A 10,243-nucleotide genomic window follows, 5' to 3' on the forward strand; every position below is an offset into this window, starting at 1 on the left:
CTAGAACAGGATCAGATCATGCTCCTTGTTAACTTGTGGAAATCAATTCACTAGTTGTAGAAAGCCTTTTATATTTCTTATCTTTTGGATTTAAAAGGAAGATATTCACTAGGTGGTATTAGATAGTTGTAGTTATGTGGAAGATGAAGATATATTTATCAGTCTAAAGCATAAGCTTAAAAAGACCAAAATTGCCTTATCTAAATAGAGTAGAGATAATTTTGGTGATATTTTTAAACAGTTGCTGATTAGGGAAAAAATTGTCAGACTAAAAGAACTCTTTGAAGAGAATTCTAGTGCTGAACATAGAATGATTCTCCAAAGAACTTAGGTAGAATTAAAGAGGTATATTCATATTGAAAAAGAGTTTTGGAACCAGAAAGCAGGGATTTTGCTGTTTGGTGAAGGGGAAAAGAATACTATATTCTTTCATAGTTTGGTTAAAGGAAGAAGAAAAGATTATGTGTTCAGAAAATTAAAGATGAAGATGGATAGTGGATAGAGGACGTAGATTAGGTGGCACAAGAAGATTTTAACTTCTACCAAGAGCAATTTATGGGAAAGCATACAGATATGGAGCTCACTATGTTGGATCACATCCTAAATATGGTTTCTGAGGAGATCAATGATTTGATTAATGCTCATCCAATATTAAAGGAAGTGAAAACGGTGGTTTTTGAGTTGAATGGGAAAAATGCTTGTGGTCTAAATGGTTTCTGACCCGACCCGACCCCGGGCCTTGCTGTAATGGGCGTCCCAAGTCCAACCAAGATCGGGGACCGCCCTCTGTTACCCAACCCAATCACCAATATCCAGTCTTAGATGGGCTGAATTTCGAGCATATAGTAAGATAGTGTAAATGATCTCATGAAGACTCTGGGTTAGGGTCACAACCGTTACCAACCCAACCGAGTCGACCCATACCACAGGCCATAAACCAGTCCTTAACCAAAGAGAATACCAAAACATACTATAATAATCAATACCAAAATGTAATACTATAGAATAGTGAGAAATATTGTCCGATGATGCCAGCCTCCCAGCTTATTCCAATGCCAAGGCCGACACCAATACCGATCCCGCCCAATCCTAGCCCCCCAAAGTACCACAAAGCCTCTATCCAAAAGAATAAATAAATTTCATTGGGACATGCCCCCAACCATGGACAAAACCAATATCCAAAATAAAGTCAAAACGTTTAACAATATCCATAACATGAAATGATGCCTTCTGAAAGGATGGAAGCACACCACTTCAGACTAAATGCTATCCCCGAGTCAATTACTATGTAGGAGGAGTCAAACGACCGATTCCTGTAAGTATGGGTATACATCCGCCAGTAGACGGGTTAGCGAGTGATCGCTAGCATGAATCTCAGGATAAGGAATAAATAACGTCATTAATAAAATCAAGTAAAACCATCAAATTCACACAACTATACATATATATATATATATACCAGGAAAAGGAATTCGGGTTTAATATGCATTTAAAACCTTTCCCTCGACTGTGTAGCTTGGCCATTCTAAACCACCTACGGGCTATATGGGTTCATCTTCCCTTCCCTTGCTGAAAGGGCACCAGTGCGTGTAGCTGCATGACCAAGAAAGTATCCCATGGTATACTAGTACATTCCCAATAGTGTGATATCATGCACACAGTCTACTAAAACCAATCCTCATATCGGCAAATACGAGTTTCCATTTTTGGTCCCCCCGGGACCACCACCTTTCATGACTTCACTACACATCCCGCCATTAATGCCCAATTAAAACCATTTCAAAATGACCAGCCAATCCATTTACCATTTTATTTAACCAAGGCCAATATTAGTGGTATCGTCATACCACCTCTTACTTGCAAGTAAAGGGGACTTTCAAATGCCCTTACATATACCATATTAAACCACGTGGGAGACTTCCATGTTCCCTACAAGCATAACCATTTAGCCTTTAGCCTTTTCAAACCTTTTAAACCATGCATAATTCCTTTACTAATTTTAAAACATGCTAGAGTTTCATTAAAAGAAGTCAATGCAATGAACATATCTTTATAAATATTTTATCACACACATTGGGGGCATAATATAACAAAAAGCAATTCCAATGACCGTTAAACCATTACCATGCAATCCAATTGTCCAAATCAACCATTAATGCATATAAAAGCATAAATAAAACCATAGGAAACAATAACCAAGCATTTAATATCAAAACGGCCAAATAATAGTTGAAAACCATAATGTGGAATTACAAAGTTATGATGGAATTTAAGGACTCAGAAGACTTTATGGACTAACTTCATGTGGAATAAATATTGCAAGAAAGTCAAACAACAGTTGGCTGACTGGTAGAGTGGATTATTAGTTTGGAAATATATGTTGGAGGCTAGAGATATTTTTTATCAAGAGAAATAGTGGGAACCTAATGTACGTCATTCTAGTGTCTGGTTTGATAACTAGACATAATTAGGTGCTCTTCATTACTATTTACCACTTGATATGCATAAGGATTATCAAATTGATGAGGTTAATCAGTTGTGTACAACTGAGGGGTGGAAGGTAGACATAGTACTACAGAAGTTTGGTGATAAAGTATGTGATTTTGTAATTGAGAATATTCAGTGTAACACATACAAAAATATGGGATAAACTATGGTGGATGTTGCCAGCCTCTGGTAAGTTTACTGTAAAGTCTGCTTGGGAAATAATAAGAAGCAAAGAGGTCAAAAGTCAGAATTACAAATATGTATGGATGAAAGGTATACCTTTTTAGGTATCTTTCTTTCTAAGGAGATTGTGGTGTAAGAGAAATAGAATTGCTGATAATGTGATTTAATGCTGTTATGAAAGAAACGCTCAGGAAACTATTGATCATTTGTTTTCGCAATGTGAATACATAAAAGATCCATGGAATTATTTTGCTTCTATAGCAGAAGTGTCTGGTTCACTTTTACAACTTAGAGATAGTGTGTTTAAGTGGTGAAATTCATCTAATGTCCCTAAACTGAAACCTATATTCAGAGTTGTACCTGTGTTTATACACTAGAAAATCTGGAAAAGGAGAAATTGTCTTAGACATGGTTGTAAAAGATCTTTTATTAGTATGAGAATGGAAATTACTAGAAATCTGGAATATCTAGCTAAATTTCTATTTCCTTGGCTTAAAAATATACTAGATTCTTGGCCGGAGTTTTTAAGATTTCTAACATAATATAGGCCAAGATTGAGAAGTATTGGGGTGAAATGGAGTATTCCTAACAAAAATCAGTATAAATATAATTCTGATGGTGTTGTGAAGGGCAATCCTAGCCCAAGTTCAGCAGCATTTTGTGTTAGGTGATCATAATGGAGATTTAGTTCATGCTGAATCTAAAAGAATCCTTGAAGGAATCAACTTATTGTCTGAAGTTATGGCATTTAGGATGGGATTGGAATATGGTATTGAGCATAATTTTATCCCTGTATGTTTAGAATATATTCTCTGGCAGTACAGAAATTTGTGACTAATCAGTGGGACATACCATGGTGTATATCTAATGAGATAAGGAATATTCCAAACATAATGAAGGTGAGAGAGGTAGTTGTTCAACATAATTTCAGGGAAGGGAATCAGCTTGCTGATTTTTTAGCTATGTCTTCTCTTTTACAGGTACTGACAATCACTCTTTCTCTATTTTTCAGTGACTTCCAAGTGAAGCAAAGACTTTGTTAAACATTGACAAGGAGTAGCTTCTAAGTTCAAGAATTAGAAAGGTGCAAAATGAGGATTTTTGTCTTGGATAATCATCAAAATGTTTTAGGACATCACATGCAGAGGACTCTACAATCAAACATGCATGACACGGTTCAAGATATTTTGGAATTTTGGAAACTATAAGAACAAGCTACAGATCGACAAACCACAAAGCACAAGCTACAAGTTTATTCAAAAATAAATAACAACAACAATTTTCTTCATTAATGGTATTGTCAGGAAAAAATCAAAATTACCTCAACAAGGTTGAGGGAGCTCAAGTTTGTTCATCAAAATTAAGTTCAAAGGACATCTAAACATATCTTCTTAGGCAGTGGTATCAGCTTCTAGTAAGGCTCAATATGTCGGGGGGTAAAATCAATGAGAACTTGATCTTAATTATTAAATAGATAAGAGGTAGAAATAAGAACACTTATCTGGTTGTAAAAAGCGTGATTTGGAAGCTAGTTTGAACTGAAGAAGTCTTCATTTAGGACAATTTCATGGTTTTAGTGAGATTTTTTAACACCTTAAATGAAAATTCCCAAAGTTCATCATGCAATTTCCGATTTGAGCTTTATTAACAACAAGTACACTTCTTATGTCAATAATTTCAGCTTTGGATCGATCACAGTGAAGAAGAAGATGGCGATCCAAATTCCACTTTCCCTTTTTTATTCTTTTTGTTTTTGGACATATTTTGGTTTTTCTTTATAGAAATTAAATTTTTGTCTTTGTAGTTTGTTGGATCAAGGACCTAAATAGGGTTCTTGGGCTATTTCCTTTTTCTGTAAATATTTTTAGTTAATAAAAGGCCCGATGGCCCAAGGTTTTAATTTAAAAAACACGAAGTTTAAGATTTTTTTTTTTTGAATTTTGTGTTTTTAATTAAAATTGTATCAAATATATCAAATATAGAAAATTAAAATTAAAATATTATCAAAAAAATGATGATTTTTTTGAAACAGATTAAAAGAAAAGTAGTCATTTTTTTAGACAGATGGATACTTTTTCACAAGTTTGAAAAACACTAAAATAATTATTTTCACTTCAGATTACTCATTAAAATTCAGATGCAACTTAAATTTCTATTGACGACTAAGAACACTAATTTTTAAACATTATTCTTTTCACTATCAAAACAAAAACTCGTATTATTTATTAGAATTTTCATGGCCAAACGCCATCATTGGGAATTTGGTACAGTAACAGTAACAGAAGCTGATTAAAGAAGTTTCCGACACAAAGAAACGTTATTTTTTTCACTTGATATAGGTCTATCACAGGGGCGGAGCTACAACCACCACGAGTGGTCAATTGAACACTCTTCTCTAAAGAATTATATTATGTATATAGGTTTAAATTCAGTGTGCGACAAATATATACTTAATGTTGAACACACTTGACACAAGCTCCTCCATTGTCACAATGGTTAAATGTGTTCATTTTTACTAAACGATCCCGGGTTAGAACTTGTCTAGTGCACAGATTTTTCTTCTATTTTGACAAAGGACACATGCTTACACTGATAGTATTATAAGAAATTTCATGGCCTTGCATCAGACAAATACAATTGCTCTAATTAATTAATTTTAGTTTACCTAAAATTCTTAAATATTTGTTAAGTTTCTTAAATTACAATATCAATCAATATATATATATATATATATATATATATATATATGATCAAATTATTTAATTTTAAAACATGTTATTATATTGATAATAATTATATTTATAATTTTATCAAGCATAAAATGCATTTTTGAGGGTAAAGAAAATTAGTCAATATTTCATAATACCTTACATTACTTTACTACTATATATAAGAGAGAATCTCCAAATTTTGTAGTCCTCAGTCCTCACATGAGCTTTTTTGTCCATTTTCCTCGTAAATGAAGCTCTAACAGTATAAATGCTTCTCAAAACATTATAGTAAATCTTTCCTCTCTCCTAAAATTCACGTCTAGCATAGCCTAGCCCTATTATAGCCACCATGTTTGTCGATCAGCCAATTCCAATGGCTAATCAGGCTACATCTTCTTATCAACCCTTGGCCTATTTTCCTTCTTTATCATGATGAAAACCTTACCTTCCAGCTCAGACAAATCCTACCCTTTAAATTACAACAATTTACTCATAAACAAATATCCTAAAGTCACAAAGCCTAATTCATACGGAAGCTATTGAATTTGTTGATAGAGATCCAATTATACGGTGGATGGAAGCATAAGTGACAAGGATGAAAAACGTTAAAAATCTTCAGTATGAAGTGGTGGGGAAATTCTCATTTAGATGGCCCAACTTGGATGAATTGAGAAAGATTATTCATCAACAATGTTGTACCAAAGGATACTGCCAAATAATGTATGTGCAAAATAGAGACATCCTAATTAGATTCAATTAATTTGATGATTTTGTGAACATAATATTAAAAAGTGTGTACCACTTCACTGATAAGGAGGGTTACAGTTATGAAATGAGACAACTCATATATAATGGTAGACTTAAATCTGAAGAAGAGTTCCTAATCTTTTTCAAGCTTTTTTTAGGAGGAACTATTTCTACTTGCTTTAGCAGTTAGAAAACCTATCCAACTTGACATGGCCACTTTCAATAAAAAGAGACTAAGTTGTACTAGAGTGAATATTTAAATGCACTTATTGGCTAAATACCCAAAACAAGTTGTCATGGATATTGGCAATGAAGTATCTGGAGGAGTGAGAAAAGAGATGGTAAAAATCAAGTATAATCATTTGCCAAATTACTATACTGAATATAAAAGACAAGGGCCTAGACATGATAAAGGTAAAATTCTTCATCCAAAACTGGGGAACAAGGGGGCTACATATGTAGGAGAAGATAACAACATTAAAGAGAATGCACAAAGGCAAGAAAAACGACAGTAGGTAGAGAAACAACAGATGGTGAAGAGATTTCCTAATAAATTCTTGTCAAGTGGTAAAGTTGTAGAGGACCCTAAATCATGGAATACACTGAAGGACAATAGAGATAGATCAAAACATAAAGAAAAAGAACATGTTGGACTCTGGCTAGATGAAGATTAAATAAAATATAGGTTAGCTAAAGGTTGTTGATTTGTGATTGGTGGAGATGGTTTCTTAAGGTACCAAGGCATATTATGTGTTTCCGATGTCAATGGTTTAAGGGAAAGGATTTTGGCCAAAGCTCATGGATCTTGTTATGCTATTCATCCCAGTTCGATGAAGATGTATCATGATCTTAAAGAGTTCTATTGGTGGAATAATATGAAGTGATATATGGCTAACTAAGTTTCTAAGTGTATGGTGGGTCAACAAGTGCAAGTTGAGTGCATGAGACCTGGTGGTTTGTACTAAGAGATTGAAATTCCTGGATGGAAGTGGAAAGTGATTAATATAGATTTTGATACCAGACTTCCTCGGTCTTGGATTTAGTGTAATTCAATTTGGGTCATTATGGATAGGATGACCACGTCCGCTCAGTTCTTACCGGTGAGGACTAGTTATTCAGCGTAGGATTATACTAAGTTGTATAACGTGGAAGTAGTAAAGTTGAATGGGGCTCCTATTTATATCATTTTTGGATTGTGGTACTCCGTTCTCATCTCAATTTTTTAATTAATTTCAGAAATATTAAGGAACTAAGGTGTTCCTTAGTACCTCTTTCCACCCTCAGTCGGATGGGCAAGCAGAGAGGACCATTCAGACATTGGAAGATATGCTTCGTGCTTGAGTGATTGACTATGGTGGTAGTTGATTTGACCATTTTCCTTTTATTGAGTTTGCTTATAATAATAGCTATCACTCTAGCATTGGTATGTCTCCTTTTGAGGCATTGTAGGGTACGAGATTTCATTCTCTTAATGGTTGGTATAAAGTTGGTGAGGGTAAGTTGTTTGGACCTGATTTGGTTCACCAAGCCTTGGAGAAGGTGAAGGTCATTCGTGATATATTTAAATACTCTCCAAGTCGCCAAAAGTCCTATACGAATGTGAAGTGTAAGGAGATAGAGTTCAATATTGGCGATTGGGTATTCTTAAAGGTATCTTCCTTGAAGGAAAAGTTAAGTCCTCGTTATGTTGGACCGTACTTGGTCTTGAAGAGGGTTGGAAATATTTCTTATGAGTTAGAGTTTCCTCCTAGTTTGAGCTCTATTCATCCGGTTTTCTATGTCTCTATGTTAAGAAAGTGCATGGATGATCATTTATTAGTTGTTACTTTAGAAAAGTTGGGTATCTCAGATTTCTTATCTTATGAGGTAGTTCTAATATAGATCTTTGATCATTAATTTTGTTGATTCCAGACAAAGAATATGGCTTCGATAAAGGTTCTTTGGAGGAACCATAAGGTTAAAGAAGCTACTTGGGAAGTGGAAGAGGACATGAAGTCCAAATATCCATATTTGTTCCACATTTTTGAAATTCATGATGAAGGTATGTGTTCTTGACTGCAGGAAAGTGGGCCAAAAATTTTGGCCCTGCACATGCTGGCCACATGTGGCATATGCGACCTGTGCCTAGCCGTATGTGGCAAACGCATACAGTTGCCACGGCTAGGTCCCTTGTGGGCCTAATTTTTAATTAAAATTTTGGGACCACCAACACATATTTCATACCTAAAACAACCCCCATCCTTATTTAAACACATTTAAGCTTATTCTAACTCATTCAAATCCTCAAAACTTCACTTTTCTCTTTAAATTCAAACTTTCCTCTTAAAACATAAACTAACCCCACACTTAAGTAAAGGCTAAAATTAAACTTGTTTGAGATACCAACTTTTCCCAACACACCAAAAACAAGTTCCAACTTTGATTTTGCTTGATTTCTTCATCTTCACTTTTGGATTTTCATAAAAAATAAGGCAATTTTCTCGTCTCCTAATGGTTATGTATTGATTTATTTATTAAGTAAATAAGTTGATATATTTATTCCCATGAAAAATATATAGAATGTATCATGCTTGTTTGTAGGAGTATTGAAGTTGCCTATAATATTGATGTAGGGCCTTGTTCTGAATTAAATTCTATGGTTATGCCCCAACCGAAGTTGAACTTGAATGAGTAGAGTAATACCACAAGTTGAGCATGTTTAGTTTTCTTTGAAAATCATAACTATTGATAAATGTGTATAGATTGGACTTGTTGTTATTTCAAATAGGTTATAGGGGTGTGAAAATTGAGGAAAAATTCAAACTTTTTGAATTTTGAGTTTTTCTTCAACTTTTGTAATCCCTATTTTTTTCTTAAAACTAACGACTTCTTTTTCAGGTTCATATGGCACCTAAAGCTAATAAGAAGAAGAAGGTTGATACCTCGAGAAAATCGATAAGTCCCTTGAACCCAGTGCTTTAGTGGAGAAGTACCTGATTAAGTGACATAGAGATGCTGCAGATAGGGTGACACGCAAAGTTACTTGCAAGTATTATCCATACCAACCATATAGAGGTTTAAGCGGACTTTCAAGTGACCTTCCATTTACCATATTAAGCCACTTAGGGGACTTCCATGTTCCCCGCAAGTATAACCATTTATCCTTTTACCTTTCCAAACCATTAGAACTAATTCCATTAATGCATTCACTTGAGGAATTTCCATGTATCCTGTATGGTTTTCAAAATAGACCAACTATGAACACCAAAACCTTTACCCCTTAAACCATTCAAAACCATTTTAGACCATGGCAAGAATTTAAAGCATTTATATCATTTAAACAATTTAAACCTTGCAAAACTATCCAAATCCATTCAAGGTTCTATTACCAAACCAAACAATGCAAGAGTTACAATGAAAGTTCAACAATAGTGTAAAAAATTCTATGAGGCACTTTATCAAACATGTTGAGGGAATACATTTACCAAGACGAAAACCAATGCATAAACCACCATAATTAGGATTACTCAAGACCCCTTTGTTAAACCATAACCAACCAATAACCAAATATGAAAACCATTACCAAAAATATGTAAAAACATGATTTAAACCAATGCCAAGCCATATGCATCAAGACCCTCAACATATATTTTGAAAACCACCATTCATAATTCATAAATCAATGTTTATAACACAATACACATGCCTTTAGGTAGAAATAACAATCAGGGAAGGAGTACATGCCTTATACATGAGGATTCACGAATGAAATCTCGACCTTTGAGCCATTTGAAGAACATATGAAGAAACCCTAGCCTCCAATCTTCAAGAGTAAGTTTGAGGGAGTATTTGGAGTGTTTTAATATTTTAACAAGTGTTATGAGAGGCCACCAAGGGTTATATAACATTAGAACATAAGGGTTTTGAAGTAGAAAATGTCTGGACTGCCTTTACTTAAAATTAAAACAAACCACGTCGAGGGGTTCGACTCCCTCTTACCATCGGTATCCTAAGGTATGAATGGTACCCAACTCATACCTAAAACTCTACATACTAATTTCTATATAACTCATACCTCCCTAGTCATACCTTAAGGGTATGAGTGACACCCCCAATCGTACCCACCAATCGTATTT

General features: G+C 34.4%; 1 long non-coding RNA gene across 1 annotated transcript; it reads right to left on the minus strand.

Annotated features, from left to right (window-relative positions):
- Positions 1-955: 955 nt before the first annotated feature.
- On the minus strand, positions 956-4,557 carry LOC124891068. Its single transcript, XR_007049508.1, has 2 exons — positions 3,992-4,557; positions 956-1,929 (listed from the first exon to the last, which is right to left on the minus strand). It is a non-coding gene; the product is annotated as an uncharacterized LOC124891068 (long non-coding RNA).
- Between the last annotated feature and the right edge of the window lie 5,686 nt (positions 4,558-10,243).

This window comes from Capsicum annuum, unplaced genomic scaffold, assembly GCF_002878395.1.
Source record: "Capsicum annuum cultivar UCD-10X-F1 unplaced genomic scaffold, UCD10Xv1.1 ctg2995, whole genome shotgun sequence".
NCBI lineage: Eukaryota > Viridiplantae > Streptophyta > Magnoliopsida > Solanales > Solanaceae > Capsicum > Capsicum annuum.